Source organism: Bufo gargarizans, chromosome 5 (genome assembly GCF_014858855.1).
Source record: "Bufo gargarizans isolate SCDJY-AF-19 chromosome 5, ASM1485885v1, whole genome shotgun sequence".
NCBI lineage: Eukaryota > Metazoa > Chordata > Amphibia > Anura > Bufonidae > Bufo > Bufo gargarizans.
In genome coordinates this window covers 426498473-426515606 of record NC_058084.1, presented here as the reverse complement: position 1 = coordinate 426515606, position 17134 = coordinate 426498473, and the positions used below count along the sequence as shown (strand labels likewise).

The following is a 17134-nucleotide window of genomic DNA, read 5'->3' as shown; positions in this document are numbered from 1 at the left end:
TTTTTGTGAGGCAAGGTAACAAGAAATAGCTGTTTTGGCACTTTTTTTGTTATTTACAACATTCATCTGACAGGTTAGATCATGTGATATTTTTATAGACCAGGTTGTCACGGATGTGGCGATACCTAATATGTATCCTTTTTTTTTTGATTTATGTAAGTTTTACACAAGGATTTCTTTTTTTGAAACAAAAAAAATAATCATGTTTTAGTGTTTCCATAGTCTGAGAGCCATTATTTTTTTTAGTTTTTGGGCGATTACCTTGGGTAGGGTATGATTTTTGAAGGATAAGATGATGGTTTGATTGGCACTATTTTGGGGTGAGTGACTTTTTGATCGCTTGCTATTACACTTTTTGTGATCTAAGGCGACAAAAAATGGTTTAATTTAGCACAGTTTTTATTTTACATTTTTTACGGTGTTCATCTGAATGGTTAGATCATGTGATATGTTTATAGAGCCGGTCGATACGGACGCAGTGATACCCAATATATGTCTACTTTATTTTTTTTCCCTATTTTTTTAACTTTATTTGGGGAAAATTGTTTTGAAACGGTAATTTTTTTGGGGGGAAAACTTAATTTTTTCAACTTTTTTTACCTTTATTTTTGGTCCCACTTTGGGACTTCAACTTTTGGGGGTCTAATCCCTTTTACAATGCATTCCAATACTTCTGTATTGGAATGCATTGGCTGTATGAGTATTACTGTGTGTGTATTACTCATACAGCTTCCGGCCTGTGAGATCCAGATCTTAATAAGTCGCAAAGACGGTGGAAAATCTCCCCTTCAGCTTTTCATCCAGTGAAATAAAAGCATTTTTACCCATAGGTTTACAAGGAAATAAAATCTTGTAAACCAGCAAGACTATAAACTGACGGTACACATACCATTTCATCTCTATGACTGGTCAGTAGACGCACAGTTTTCGCAGATGGTTGGCAGCCAACAAGGATTGTCCGCGGGCTGCCAGGAATTTATGCCGACTGATCAGAGAATTGCTGCCTCCATTACCCTGGTTTAGGATTTGCATTTAGGAAATCTATTCTGCTCAGACTTCTTCTCTTCACGTTGGAAATATCTCTGGCCAGTGGCGCCGGGCAGCGGCCTATCTCCTGAGGGAAGAGATGATAGGGCATACACAACAAAAAAAGATTAAATATCAACTTCAGGGCACATTCCGTTTCCGTATGTCCGCATTTCCATTCCGCCAAAAAATAGAACTTGTCCGTACTGCAGACAATAATAGGACAAGGATAGAACTGTTCTATTAGAGATCAGCTGTTCCGTTCCGCAAAATATGGAATGCACACGGACATCATCCGTAATTTTCATGGGATCCATTTTTTTCAGACCACAAAATAATAACGGTTGTGTGCATGAGCCCTTAAAGGGATATTTCCGCAATTTTTTTTATTTCTATTACATATTAACAGCCTGTTTGTGAATATTCTATGTTTTTTCTTTATGAGAAGTGTGCAGATGGTTTTCTGGACATCCGTTTTCTTAAGGCTACTTTCACATTGCGATTTCTTTTTCAGTTTTAAAAACCTACAAACTGCGGATTTGTGCGAAACTGAACAAGCCGGATCCGGCACTAGAAATAATTGAAGTCCATGGAGCCGAATCATTTTTTTTTTTTTTCAGACAGGAAAAAAAATAAAGTATACATGTCTGCATACTTAGTTCACAGTGTCAGGATCGGTGAAAGGTCCTCTTTAAGGCTAAATGCACATGATCAGGATTGTGTGCGGAAAATCTGCACCGTAGGTCATGTATATTGTATTCTATGAGAATACAATTGATTTTTTCAGCACGGATTTTGACCTACGGTGCAGATTTAAAAATCCGCAGCATGTCAATTTATTTTATTTTTCCTGACTGGATTTTCTCCATTCACTTCAATGGGGAGAGCAAGCAGAAAATCTGCACCAAATGCACACAAATTGATGCGGATTGACCGCACATATTTCCCTGCGAACACCTGTGGATTTTAGTGCAGACTGTCTGCACACAAATCCTAAATGTGTGCATTTAACCCGAAGGCATTATCCAAGACCTATAACAGCCCCCCAAACCCGGGCCCCTCACACAGATTGTACTGGAACGAGCCTCCCTAGCATCACGGGTGACAGCAGTCTCACTTAACTCTCTCAGTCAGACCATCAGTGTGACCAGAGAGCCCCCCTGCAGTGACTCAATTACAGCATCACACCAATCAATGCCCTTCTGCGGACATCTTTATCTAGGTCTATCAAGAGAACGATAGAGCCGTCATACTGTTATCCCAATTCTACACCTACTATTATCACAAAGATTACACTTCAGATAACATCTTCTCACTATAAAGGAGGTGTTAACATTGGTGCTGACTGCTAGTGGAGGGCAATAACTTATGTAATTTTCAATGGATTGGCATTGTCGAAATGGAGAAAACTAGCCCAAAACTTATATATACAAAAAAAAAAAAAAGTTCTATAAATATTTGAGCTTTAAAAATAAAATCCTTTCTGATGGAAGCGTCCCTTTAAGTCCTGGACTGTGCCACCCAACCCCCCGCACATGCAGTATTCATGGGCTAGACAGCAATATACAAGGCAGTATGTGTACTTTGTCACTGCAAGGAGCGGCACCAGCACCGAGTATTCAAATGTCACACATGCAAATCCTTTCAATGCTAAAGTTAAACTAAAGAAAGCAAAGAGGCGGCACAAAGCTGGGGGTTTCTTCTCTGCTGATGGGCAGTTGTGTACTGGGGGCCCCTCACTGCTAACTAAAGAATGAACTTGTGTCACGGGGTCCCGGGCTGTTAAATTTTATAGGCAATAAAGAAAATATGACAGACAAAAGCCGCCTTGTTCAGATGTAGTCGATCCTTCACGAATGGCCGTCTACAGACAGGCTTCAGTCCGGCCCCAAGGAGCAGTCAAGAAATATTCAAGTGTCTAATGGTGGCTCCTGCTTACAAAAGAAGCTGTGCAGGAATAAAATTATAATAAAAATGTACTAAAAGCAGGGAAAGTGTTAAAATTTAAAAGTGGGAAGAGGAATCAGAGACTGGCCCTGGGTACAACCGGTTTGGTAACTTCTATTGCTATTCTAGCTTCTGGGCTGGAGAGCCCCTTTAATAATTGGGCGCCCTGCATGACTGGAGTATACTGTGTGCAACGCTGCGTCTATTACAGCTTTGTTGTGCAAGACCTGACTGTACATAGGACTCGCTGTATTCTATGGGCGCCGACTGTATAAGGGTTGTCAATCACTGCCATTACACCCCCAGCCGAAAATAACTGTATCGTTATCAGCAAATACAACACGGATAACCCGCACAGGCCTAATATGGGATGGGTCACAGATCTGGCTGGAGAAGCCTAGGTCACATGTAACGCATGGCACGGGCCCTCGCCATATCTGATCATATGTACGGGCCACCCCCCACACTGTACCTCCTGACCATCCCGTAGACAATCACAATTGGTCGAGCATGCATGTGCTCCCAGCTTATATCTCCTGAGAACAGAAGGATCAGGCTTGTTGAAATCCAAGTGCCCAATCTTTATTTCCCCCTCACTTCGGGGGATGTCAGGTCACCGCTAGGGATGAGCGAATGTACGGAGCAAGAGCTCCGTACAGTATTAGAATGTATTGGCTCCGATGAGCCAAAGTTATTTCTACTGTGAAAAAAAACATTTCCCGAACTCGGGTTCGGTTCCAAGGTACCATTCGGGAAATGGTATTGAAACTAAGTTTTTATGAAACATCCGAAGTCTATTCGCTCATCCCTAGTCCCCACCTTACACACTAGATCGGTTTTGCCAGACTTTAATGTAGGGCGTCCTGCACACGACCGTATCCGTTTTGTAGTCCACAAATTGCGGATCCACAAAATACGGATGCGATTCGTGTGCATCCTGCACTCCCACTGTATGGACAATATTAGGACAGGTTCTGTAATTAGTGGCACGTCTGCACAGAAGCGGCCACACACAGATGAAGTCCGTTTGCAGTCTTTTTTTTTTGGGACTCAGAAAATAATGGGTCAGATCTGCAAAAAATGTGGATCAGACATGGACCGCGCATGAGGCCTAATGTGTATGGCCAGCTTCTACATAAACGATATTGCAGACTATCCCCCACTCCCATATAGTGTTACATTTGGATGGTAATTACCAGTTTTGTCCCACTTTACGCTTCTATTACTTTCTTCACTTCAGCCAGTTTGTGATTAGAAAGATGCGGTCTGAACACCAAGTGCCAAATTTCACGCCAACATGCTTACCTGCTAATGTCTGCAATCTCATGTTTTCTGGTTTCCCCACAGTTAAAGGGGTTGTCCCATTAAAATAACTCACCCCCTATCCACAGGATAGGGCATAAGTGTCTGATCAGCCGGGGTAAGACCTCCACCGATCACTAGAATAGAGGCCATGTTCCCCCATTCAATGAAGCGGCAGAAACACACGCACGCTGCCACTCCATTCAATGTTATGGGACCCCCAGAGACAGCAGAGCGCTTGTGTTGGGCTGCGTCCATCAGTCCCATAGAGTTGAATGGACTGGCAGTGTACATGCATGTCTGCCGCTTCATTGCAATGGGGGGGGGGGGGGGGGGGGGAACATGGCCTCCGTTCTAGTGATCTTCACATATCCCCTACCCTGCGGACAACCCCTTTAAAAAGTCTCCCCTCCATTTTTGTGGCTCCCAACTATAGGCCAATAGGTTGGGGACATCAGATATAGGGTTTGCCGAAAGATAAAAGCTACACACCACATCAACTGAGAATACAGACTGATCATGTGTTACTAAAGGCTACATGCACACGACCGTTGTGTGTTTAGCGGTGCGCAAATTGAAGATCCGCAAAACACGGATGGCATCCGTGTGCGTTCTGCAGTTTGCATAACGGCACGGACAGCCATTAATATAACTGCCTATTCTTCTCAGCAAAACGGACAAGAATAGGACAGGTTATATTTTCTTTGCGGGGTCACGGAACGGAGCAACGGATGCGGACAGCACAGGGAGTGCTGTCCGCATCTTTTGCAGCCCCATTGAAGTGAATGAGTCCGCATCCAAGTCGCAAAAACTGCAGCTCGGATGCGGACCAAAACAACGGTCGTGTGCACGAGGCCAAAGTCTCAGGAACAGAGGAGAAAAGAAGACGATCAATTGAATGGAAACTAGATCATCTCGCAGCAGTTAATGGACTTCCGAGACTTCTGCTAATTTTCTAGTAATCGCCTCATGTCCCTTCATCTCATCTCAAGGAGGTCTTACGCTTGCACCTGCTTCCACTAGAAACACCTCCCGCCTTAAATCCCCCATTCATTTCTGTGTGTGAAGTATCCAGGGCCAAGTACTGCTAAACCTCCATGATCTACCCCAAAAAAATAGGTCTTAAAAAAAAATAAAAAAATAAAAAAGGGGGTTGCAAATTGCCACATAGAGTTTCTACATGTTTTTTCTGACATGCTCAACAAGTTGGCAGGGCTTAGCGGAAAAGGAGAGGAGCTTCACAGGAAAGGATCGGCACCCAAGAAGCACCATTTTGCTCCCAAATTTCAGCACAATTCTGGTACAAAAGTAAGTCAACCAATAGTGAGAGTCTGAGAAAGGCGTCTATCCCTGCACCACGCGTATCATCAGCCTGAGCCCCTGCGATCTATCGGAATCAGGGCTAGACAACCAGTCTAAGTGCTCTTTCACACAAGCGGGTGCCGTGCGTGGAATCCGCTGTGTGAAAGAGCGCCAAGCCCCGCTCCGGACAGCAGAGACGCGGAGCATTAACCTGATTGATAATCCTCCGTGCCTCTCTGTGATCTTTTTACTACAAAATCACGGCGAGATAAAGTTGTCACTGTGATTTTGTAGTAAAAAGATCACAGAGAGGCACGGAGCATTATCAGTCATGTTAATACTCTGTGTCTCTGCTGTCCGGAACGGGGCTTGGCGCTCTTTCACGCACGGGATCCACTCGTGTGACAGAGCCCCAAGGGTAGGCTATTTCTGAGTGGTTTCCCTTGCCCTGCATCGCACAGGACAAGGGCTGTTTGTTTACAGTTTTAGGCCTCATGCACACGACCGTTGTTTTGGTCCACATCCGAGCCGCATTTTTTGCGGCTTGGGTGCGGACCCATTCACTTCAACAGGGCCGTAAAAGATGTGGCCCCGCAATAAAAATATAGCGGACCGCAAAAAACGGCACGGTCGTGTGCATGTAGCCTTACACTGCTATGCGCAGGCTTCTACCTAGCAATGCACCGGTGACGTCAACAGCACTGATGGGCGGTCTTTAGCGCTGCCCTAGGGTGTTTTAAAGTGCTTTTTCCTATAGTGTACAAGCACGACCACCGCTGATGGATTCGGGTGGTCGTAACCCCTGAATACAAGCAGTGTATAATGTGATGGAAAGATGTATCAAGCCAGCAAAGGAAGCAATATGGACAATCACAATACATTAGTAAGTGCCTTGTATTAACTTTCTCTACATAATAAATGCCATTTGCTGAAGTGACACAACCCCTTTAATTGTGAATGAAATCGTCCCTTTAATGTGCACTTCAGGTAGAGCTATGTAAGCAAAACCAAGACATTCAGTAGATGCCTGGGCGCCTTCTGCGCCCCCGCCATACCAAAAGAACATTCTAATAACTATAGACAGATTTTCCATTCACATATCTGGTGGACAGTCTCTATGGATTCCGCAATAAAAGCTATACTGGTTATACTGGTCGTCACCCAACAGTTCCAGATACTGATTTTCTAGATTTCAGGGGATATGCTCTTCCCCAGGGAGCCTGGACCAGGGTCACTACTTGTCACCAGGAGGGTGCAGGCGGCCCCGGCACTACTTACAGCGGTTCTAGTCTAGTTAGGGGCTCTGCGTTATCAGCATTGCCCAGGCTGTTCTATTTCTGCTCCCGATAATCAGTCCAGGAACACGGGGAGCTGACAGACGCGTGCACGGCCATCACTTCTCGGTGAGGACGCAGCCTGAGATTTGGACGAGAGGCTTGAGGTTCAGCCGGGATTGTGAATATTTATCACATCTCATTATGTCGTAGTTTTATTCCGGCCGCCCCCATTATAGTCAATGGAGCGGTGTGAAAGTAGTCTTACTTGACGCACAGAAAAAACAAGATGTGAACAGGCCCTAAGGTTCAGACATCAGAACTGTGGCACTTGGAGTACACAGGTCCATGGTATAGCTGAGCTAAGCAACCCACTGCACGTACTATGCAATAGATGTAGTGTAGGGCTCAGTCCACACTGTTGGAGCAGATTATTTATTTAATGAAAAATGACGCAGCCTAAAGAAATATTCACCTCTGACCAAAATCCGATATGTACGCCTGTAACAGAAATACATATTCCAAATAAATAATAACAATACAGAAACCCAGGGCGGTACGCTCCGATTTCTGCAGCGGATCCTGTGTGCTCAGCAGAGTTACATAAGCATTAGACGCATTGACATGTCTTCAACATTTGTCCAAAATATTGGACATGCCACTTATTTCCAGGGCAGATTTTATTCTGCCACACAGCCAGTTCTGAAGCTTCCCAGTGCATGTCAATGGTGTTCCAGAAACCCCTGCATGAAACATGAAATCCCCAAACGTGTGAATATTCCCTAATGCATATTGTACTGCCCCCACATGGTCATTCCAAGTAATTAAAGGGGTACCCCCATATTGCAAAGTGGCCGCAGAAGGCGGCCGCAGAGATGATCCAGCGCCGCAGCCCTTTCATTCTCATGATCGGCCAGAGTCACAGAGATCAGAACCAGATTAATTAAAGTGACTGATCTCACATTGGAAAATATTTCCCCTAACGTATCCCACTGTACAGTCCTCAATCCATAGGACAGCATGTAAGGAGTGCATGTAATGATTGATTAAAGCAAGCTGTTTAGCTAAAACCTCCTTTGTTTACGCCAGTAAAAAGGCGCATTAGTGGTCACTAAGGGGTTAATAGCTGCCAACAAAGCTCTATATTCATAATAAAAGCAATAAACTGCATTTCTATTGTTTCCCAGTTCTCTAAAATCAGCCAGCAGCGTAGACACCGGATGTAGCTACAGCACAATAAAACCATACGCATACATGAAGGCCGTCTCCTTACATTGGCGTTAATCTATTATTTATCGTGCACGTGTTCCACTAGATCGTTGTGCTCATCTTCTACCACATTACTTGCTCTAAGGAGCAGACGTGACATCCTAATAGGGATTTCTCAGCAAGACAATCTTTGCCATATGCCCTACTGGGCCATTATAGGGGGGGGGGGGGGCTGGTCTAGGCTATCAACATTGAACTCCCAGGAAACCCCTAAAAAAAATAAAAAAAAAAATAAGGTACAAACATTTTCTATATAGAAAGGTCAACTTCTTTAGCCATTTGTGACATCAGGAGTCCATGTACGCCTGATGATGGGTCCTTAGAGCTAGCACCGTATGCACAGCAGACCGCGATAATGGCAATCATAGACTTAATATCTCAGACCACAGATCCTGAGCAGGATCATACCGAAGTTCCTATCAAGCTCAGCCTGTGGTAGACCACAATAGGAACAGACTGATTTTCCCATAGACAGCAATGGTAAGCCATTGCAGTCTATAGCATAAGCTATCATATGATCACATGTTATAGTCCAATATATAAAGTGTAAAAAAATTATATATATATATATATATATATATATATATATATATATATATATATATATATATATATATATATATATATTAAATGACCCCTCCCCCCTTTCCCCCCCCCATTTTAAAAATAAAGAGAAATAAAGATCATTGTAATGGTCACTACTAACTCCCGAAAAAATTTAAGCATATACAATACAAAATTGTATCAATACAAACTACAGATCCAACTGCAAAAAATGAGCACAAGAAAAACTACGGTATATAAAATGTGGTATCTCTGTGATCGTTCTGACCTGTAAAATGGCGTTAACAGGTCTGCTTTACCTCCTAGGGAAGACCATAAAAACAAAACCCATAGAACTATAGCGGAATTACGTTTTTGAACATTATATAGGATTTTTTCCAGCTTTCTACTGTATGCAATATTAAATGGTGCCATTAGAAAGTACAACTTGTCACAAAAATAAATAAGAAATTAAAATGGGGAAAATTAAAACGTATGGCTCCAGGAAGACGGGGAGAAAAAAAAACAATCCCAGAAAGCTGCTGCAGCACGAAGGGATTCAGGAAATAAGTTAACTCACTTTATACAAAATAAACAGAAAAAGATATTCGATGTGCACGCGGTAGGACGACGCCATGTCGCAACACCTTATTATGAAATGGGCTGCAGAGCGCGCTGACAGCCTGGTGTGCTCATCGTGCCATGTACAGACTACAGCAGTAACCAGGCCACGCTGCCGAATACTTGTGCTGTGAATCAGCCTCCAAAGAATTTGATCCCCTACTTGTCCAATTCAGTACAATAACGGAAGAACACAAGACGACACAGAAGCATGCGTCCCAGCAACTGCTACGGAATAGAAGAAGACCCCCCATAGTTCACCCCAGGTCAACATCAAAGCAGAAGACAATCCTTCTGAATTCTCGAGAAAACTTAAAACACATCATCATAGGGCTAGCTTTATACCAGCGTTCGCTTCACTGCTGCAGCAGAGTTCTCCGAATATGGCATAGCCAGAAAGTGCCTCCTGCCGCTGGTCCCCATTATAGTCAATGGTATGCAGGAATTTTAGGTTGGGGAATGGTGTCCTCCTCTCATTGTTTTCAATGGGATGCCACACGGTTGGCAGTTTAGGGTCTCATGCACACGAGCGTAGTTTTGGTCTGCGTCTATTCCGCATTTTTGCACACCTGTTCATTTCTATGGGTCCAAAACAAATGTGGACAGCAGATGGATGTCCTCCGCTCACTGTCCGCAGATTATTAAAGACCCTGCTTTATACTTGTCCATTTTGCAGCCAAGAATAACTAGTTCTAGTAGAAAAATGTGCCATGCACACAACCGGTATCCGCTGTTTGGGGACAGCAAAATGGATAGTCGTGTGCATGAGGCCTGAAGCCGTGACTTAATGGGTGCAGACTGCCCCTGCAAAATCCTCTATATGAACACACCCTTAAAAGGGTCATCATATAACATCCCCGCATGTGCCGGGCCCCTCACCGGTAATATACTTACCCCACTCCCTGCGTCGGTCCTGGTCCCCGCACTGCCGCTTCTCCCTGTACACGGATGATATTTTCATAAGGGCTCATGCACACGACCATGTGCTGGCTGGGCCCGTGCTGTGGGGCAGCCACATGTGGATTGCGGACCAATTCACTTGAATGGGGTCCGCAATCTGCATCAGACGGTCTGCACCGCAAAAAAGTAGTGCACGCTTCGTAGGGTTCCAATCCGTGCTTCCACACCACATCTCCGGGTTTGCGGACCCATTCAAGTGAACAGGTTCGCATCCGTGATGCAGGGTGCACACGAGCCCTAACTCCGAAAGCTGAATGGATGGTGGTCGCGCATGTGCAGCCGCTCTCCCTTTACTTTGAGGGGCCCCCATTCTAAAATCTGCTGTGAGCGTTTCCAGCAGACTGATCCAGAAGAGAACTGCCGGATTTAACATATCACCGAGGGATCCCTATTGACTATAATGGGATCAGGTAGTGATCCAGCCCCTGCATGCAGCAGCTTAAGGGTACTTTCACACTTGCAGCAGAGGATTCCGGCAGGTAGTTCAGTCGCTGGAACTGGCTGCCGGAGCCGTCAAAACGCATGCAAACTTATGGAATATGTCAGACGGATCAGGATCCTGATCTGTATGACAAATGCATTGAAATGCCAGATCAGTCACTCCGGTGTCATCCGGAAAAACGCATCCGGCATTTTTTTCACATTTTATGAGGTCTGAGCATGAGCAGATCCGTTTTGCCGGGTCACTCTGGGCCGGATCTGGCATTAATGCATGTCAGTGGGAAGAAATGCCGGATCCGGCATTTAGGCAAGTGTTCCGGAATTTTGGACGGAGATAAAACTGCAACATGCTGCGGTATTATCTCCATCCTGAGCAGTCAAAAAGACTGAACTGAAGATATCCTCATGCATCCTGAACGGATTACTCTCCATTCAGAATGCATGGGGATATGCCTGATCAGTTCTTTTCCGGTATCGAGCCCCTAGGACGGAACTCTATGCCGGAAAAGAATAACGCAAGTGTGAAAGTACCCTTAGTCCAGCCGACAGCTGGCATTTGTGCCGGATCATCTCTGATGGAGATGTGAACGCGGCACAAGGACAGGGGCGCACATTGTATACATACCACCTGGCATGTTACTACATTTTTTGCGTGCTTTGTAACCAGTGTTCAATTTCTCTGTGGATCAGTATGGGGAATAATACACCGGCACAAAAAGTGCCATAAAAATAAATAAAAAAACACATACTGACATTTTTCCATTTAACTGATATCTATGGAAATAAAATGCCGTTCATACTGACAGTCTATCCTCAGGAGACCCCCGCCGATCAGTCGTTCCGCAGTAGCACCAGAAGTAGCTTTCTGAACCAGACCGTTCTGTCCGTTGTGCAGTGGATGGCACTGGTTACTGCAGCTCATTGGGGTGAATGGGAGCAGCGCTGCAGTAACCAGCATGGTCCGCTACACAATGGACAAAGCTGGGTGGTCCCAGCAGCTGAGGTAGTGTAGAAAAGCTGCCTGGTAGGGGAGCGGGGCGTTGGACCTCCCCCAAATATATATCGATGGCCTATTCAGAGAGGAGAGGGCCGATTCACACGATCGCGCTCAGCCTGGGAAACCTGGTCCGTGTGTCGGCCGCATCTCCTGGACCAGAACTGAATGCATCGTAGGGGTTTATGATAGTCAGCTCCTATCCGATTGTGGGTCTATTGTACTGTGCTCACATGGTGACATTACACAGCAATTAACCATTGTAAATCACTATGATGCAGTCAGGTGGGGTCAGGGGAGCCATGGTCGATCCGGTAGATGCAGATGACATACGGACCGTGTTTCCCGCACCAGGCCTGGTCGTGTGCATGAGCCCTAACAGCACCAGACAACCCCTATTAGAGGGATTGTATCAAAGCAACTGGAAATAGCCAGTGTGATTGAGACCCAAGAAGCCCCCTAGGGAACACATACCGCAGCTCGAGAACCTAGGGTTTAGCTCGCACAGGAAACTACTGCGGCCATCTCTCACCGAGGAGCAGTAATGGCTCCTGTATGGGTGTTCGGCCCTAAGCAGTGTTAGAACACACAGTGGCAGGCTGTATAGGGACAAGGGGAACTGTGACAGCCAGAAGACAATATAATCAGAGATTTCCAGGAGGAATAACAGAGGCAAGCTCTATTCAGACTGAAGAAGCTCCATAGTTTTATTATGGGTACTCGGATACATAGGGGGAGATTAATCAAACTGGTGTATAGTAGAACTGGCTTAGTTGACCATAGCAACCAATCAGATTCCACCTTTCATTTTCCACAGGAGCTTTGAAAAATGAAAGGTGGAATCCGATTGGTTACTTTTACAGCAGATTGATGAATCTGCCCAATAGACCAAAGAGAGCGGTCACATTGTTGTGCCGAAATCTATTCCTCCTGACTCCCCCACCCCTGATAGATGTGAACCCTTAGGCTCACCAGAGGGGGAGGGGCAGTGTCAGGACACCTCCACATTTCACAGCTTCAGCCCACGTTCATCTAATGAGTATGGCCACAATAACACCCACATAACCTGACAGGAAGGGATCATCTGATGAAAATGATCCACTGTAAATCTAGGAACCTGCAATCACCGAGACGAGAACCACAAGGACTTTATTGTTATCCCAGGACCTTGCACAATGCACATATTGTAGTTCTGCCAGTCCAGAAACTCTTCCAGGTGAGATGTATTACCTTCAGTGACATCAGAGGATTAGGTATCATTCAGGATTTGTCTTACATGACATCATCAGGTAGCACGATCTCTAGGGAGTGCCACCTTCTATGTCCATGGACAACAAGCTTACCTACAAATGACCGGACAACTCAGATTACACACACTATTATTCGGCATTGTGTCCCAGTTGTACTTTTGAGATCTGCTCCGGAAGAAGGATCAAGGCTGTTATTTTTGTGGGCCTTTAGGGTAAAGTGCAGGTACTCTACTGAAGTCACCTAAGGTTAGAGATGTCCTTTAAGAAGGTCTTCCTGACCGAGACTGTTCTACCATAGCTACAGGATGAAAGGACTTTGAAGCTTGGAGAAAAATGGACCCCCTCATCCATGACATGCCCACCAAACACATCAGGAACATCTATCTGTAGGTCACCTTATAGAAGAAGATTGGACCACCATCTATGCAAACAAACCAGAAACATGCTGCGTGAAACATGGTTAACCAGTCCAACCAACACTATAAGTGAAGCCAAAAGCTCCTCAAGATCTTCAGATGTATATTAGACACTATATAGGTCAGACAAGTGGACAATTATTAACCCCTAGAGTAGAATCTCCTAATCACCATGTATGATTAGTATATCCATACGTGTGAAGAAAAACTAAAGTTCTAGGTCATGAGTAGATATAGGCCCTCAACCCTGAAGCATGATAAACCTCAGACCTCTTTATAGCATTGGGTGTCCAACAGCACCTCTTACCGAAAAGAGGGCTACCAAAGCTGCTCCCACTGCATACATCTTGGAGATGAGAGGGGTTCCTCTTTACTACAATCGCCTGGATTCCCATTAATGCACCCCGACACCCTGTACAATCACTCCATGGTGCAAAGAAGAAGGTAGGTCAGTCTACAAGGCTGCAAAAGAATTGCATAGAGCTCCTCATTACTGAAAATAAAGAAACCCCCACAACTTCTTCTGACCATGCCCACCCAGGTCCAGGGTGCATACTTAGAGGTCACTTTAGCACCAGAGCCAAGTACCACCCAACTTTCATGGCATTTAGCTTCAGGAACAGACAAGCCCACACTGCCCCCTCTATCAGGACTTTGGGGGTCCCCCACTCTGCCCCCTCTATCAGGACTTTGGGGGTCCCCCACTCTGCCCCCTCTATCAGGACTTTGGGGGTCCCCCACACTACGCCCCTCTATCAGGACTTTGGGGGTCCCCCACTCTGCCCCCTCTATCAGGACTTTGGGGGTCCCCCACTCTGCCCCCTCTATCAGGACTTTGGGGGTCCCCCACTCTGCCCCCTCTATCAGGACTTTGGGGGTCCCCCACTCTGCCCCCTCTATCAGGACTTTGGGGGTCCCCCACTCTGCCCCCTCTAACAGGACTTTGGGGTCCCCCACTCTGCCCCCTCTAACAGGACTTTGGGGGTCCCCCACACTGCCCCTTTAGCAGAGGGTGGGGGGGCCACCACTTCAGCAAAGCAGGTCACCACATTAGAAGAACAGCCTGGCTGCAAGGTGAACCCAAACGTCAGCCCTCACAGCGGGGTGCACGCACTTACCTGCTGGGGACACACCTGCACCGGGCTCCCTCTCACTCCACAACTAGAAAGTTTGCCGGGCGCCCATGCTGCCCGTCTGTAGCGTCACTCACCACACTGGCTGTAGGCGGGGACTGGATGCTGCCCGCGGCTCTGCCCCCGTTGTGACACCGCTGCCTTCACACTTGTGGCTCCGTCCTCCTCCCCTGATCCTCCCGGACGCCGTGCCCGCGCAGCAGTAATGCCGGAGTCCTCACATGCGCGCCCCCGAGCCATGAAGCTTCCGGGCCGCCAGTGAAGGCTGAGAGCGGGCGGGGCGAACCAAGTACGAGAGAGGGGGGCGCGAATGATGGGAAAGTCACGGGGTGAGGTCAAGTTCAGCGGCTGAAGGGTGATATTACCTGTAACGTAAAGCCGCCACCGCATACACAGCAAGTGAGCCGTGTGTGAACAGGGGGCAAGATGTGCGGTATATAGGGGGACATGATATAGATGTACAGTGTACAGGGGACATCATATAGATGTACAGTATACAGGAGGACAGGATATAGATGTACAGTATACAGGGGACATCATATAGATGTACAGTATACAGGAGGGCAGGATATAGATGTACAGTATACAGGGGACATCATATAGATGTACAGTATACAGGGGGACATCATATAGATGTACAGTGTACAGGGGGACATGATATAGATGTACAGTATACAGGGGGACGTGATATAGATGTACAGTATACAGGGGGACGTGATATAGATGTACAGTATACAGGAGGACGTGATATAGATGTACAGAATACAGGGGACATGATATAGATGTACAGTATACAGGGGGACAGGATATAGATGTACAGTATACAGGAGGACAGGATATAGATGTACAGTATACAGGGGGACATGATATAGATGTACAGTATACAGGGGACATGATATAGATGTACAGTATACAGGAGGACAGGATATAGATGTACAGTATACAGGAGGACATGATATAGATGTACAGTATACAGGAGGACAGGATATAGATGTACAGTATACAGGAGGACATGATATAGATGTACAGAATACAGGGGGACAGGATATAGATGTACAGTATACAGGGGACAGGATATAGATGTACAGTATACAGGGGACATGATATAGATGTACAGTATACAGGAGGACAGGATATAGATGTACAGTATACAGGAGGACGTGATATAGATGTACAGTATACAGGAGGACAGGATATAGATGTACAGTATACAGGGGGACAGGATATAGATGTACAGTATACAGGAGGACATGATATAGATGTACAGAATACAGGGGGACAGGCTATAGATGTACAGTATACAGGGGACACGATATAGATGTACAGTATACATGAGGACAGGATATAGATGTACAGTATACAGGAGGACGTGATATAGATGTACAGTATACAGGAGGACATGATATAGATGTACAGAATACAGGGGACATGATATAGATGTACAGTATACAGGGGGACAGGATATAGATGTACAGTATACAGGGGGACAGGATATAGATGTACAGTATACAGGAGGACATGATATAGATGTACAGTATACAGGGGGACATAATATAGATGTACAGTATACAGGGGGATAGGATATAGATGTACAGTATACAGGAGGACAGGATATAGATGTACAGTATGCAGGGGGACATGATATAGATGTACAGTATGCAGGGGGACATGATATAGATGTACAGTATACAGGGGGATAGGATATAGATGTACAGTATACAGGAGGACAGGATATAGATGTACAGTATACAGGAGGACAGGATATAGATGTACAGTATGCAGGGGGACATGATATAGATGTACAGTATGCAGGGGGACATGATATAGATGTACAGTATACAGGAGGACACAATATAGATGTACAGTATACAGGAGGACACAATATAGATGTACAGTATACAGGAGGACATGATATAGATGTACAGTATACAGGAGGACACAATATAGATGTACAGTATATAGGAGGACACAATATAGATGTACAGTATACAGGGGGACACAATATAGATGTACAGTATACAGGAGGACACAATATAGATGTACAGTATATAGGAGGACACAATATAGATGTACAGTATACAGGGGGACATGATATAGATGTACAGTATACAGGAGGACACAATATAGATGTACAGTATATAGGAGGACACAATATAGATGTACAGTATACAGGGGGACACAATATAGATGTACAGTATACAGGAGGACACAATATAGATGTACAGTATACAGGAGGACATTATATAGACAGAGAGATATAGGCTTACAATCTATGTATGTGCATTATACAGAAGTACGTTGTATAGAGGATCATTATATAGTCTTACATTATACAAAGGAACATTATATAGACTTGCAATGTATTTTATATATAAGTATTATAGAGAAGTACATTGTATAATGGACATTATAGACTTGCTTCATATATGTATGTGTGCATTATACAGCCGTACATTATTTAGATGTGCAATATACAGAGAGAGACTAAATAGACTTATAAATGAGGCATGTTTCTGGCGCAGATTACAGCGGAAAGGTCCTTTGCGCCACAGTCTGCGACTACTCCCACGGAAGTGGCATGGGTGGGGGAGGGGCCGGCAGGCCCTTCTCATTTACCATTTACTTTTCTGTTTTATGTGTAGAAAATGGGTAAATA

The 17134-nt window shown here is 45.2% G+C and overlaps 1 protein-coding gene across 1 annotated transcript in view; it reads right to left on the bottom strand.

The window, feature by feature from the left end:
* The window catches only part of SVIL (supervillin), a 193317-nt gene extending 178760 nt beyond the window's left edge, over nucleotides 1-14557 (bottom strand). The window contains exon 1 of the mRNA XM_044294219.1: nucleotides 14464-14557. The gene's annotated coding sequence lies outside the window, so the exon portion shown is untranslated. The remainder of the gene's footprint in view (nucleotides 1-14463) is intronic.
* Between the last annotated feature and the right edge of the window lie 2577 nt (nucleotides 14558-17134).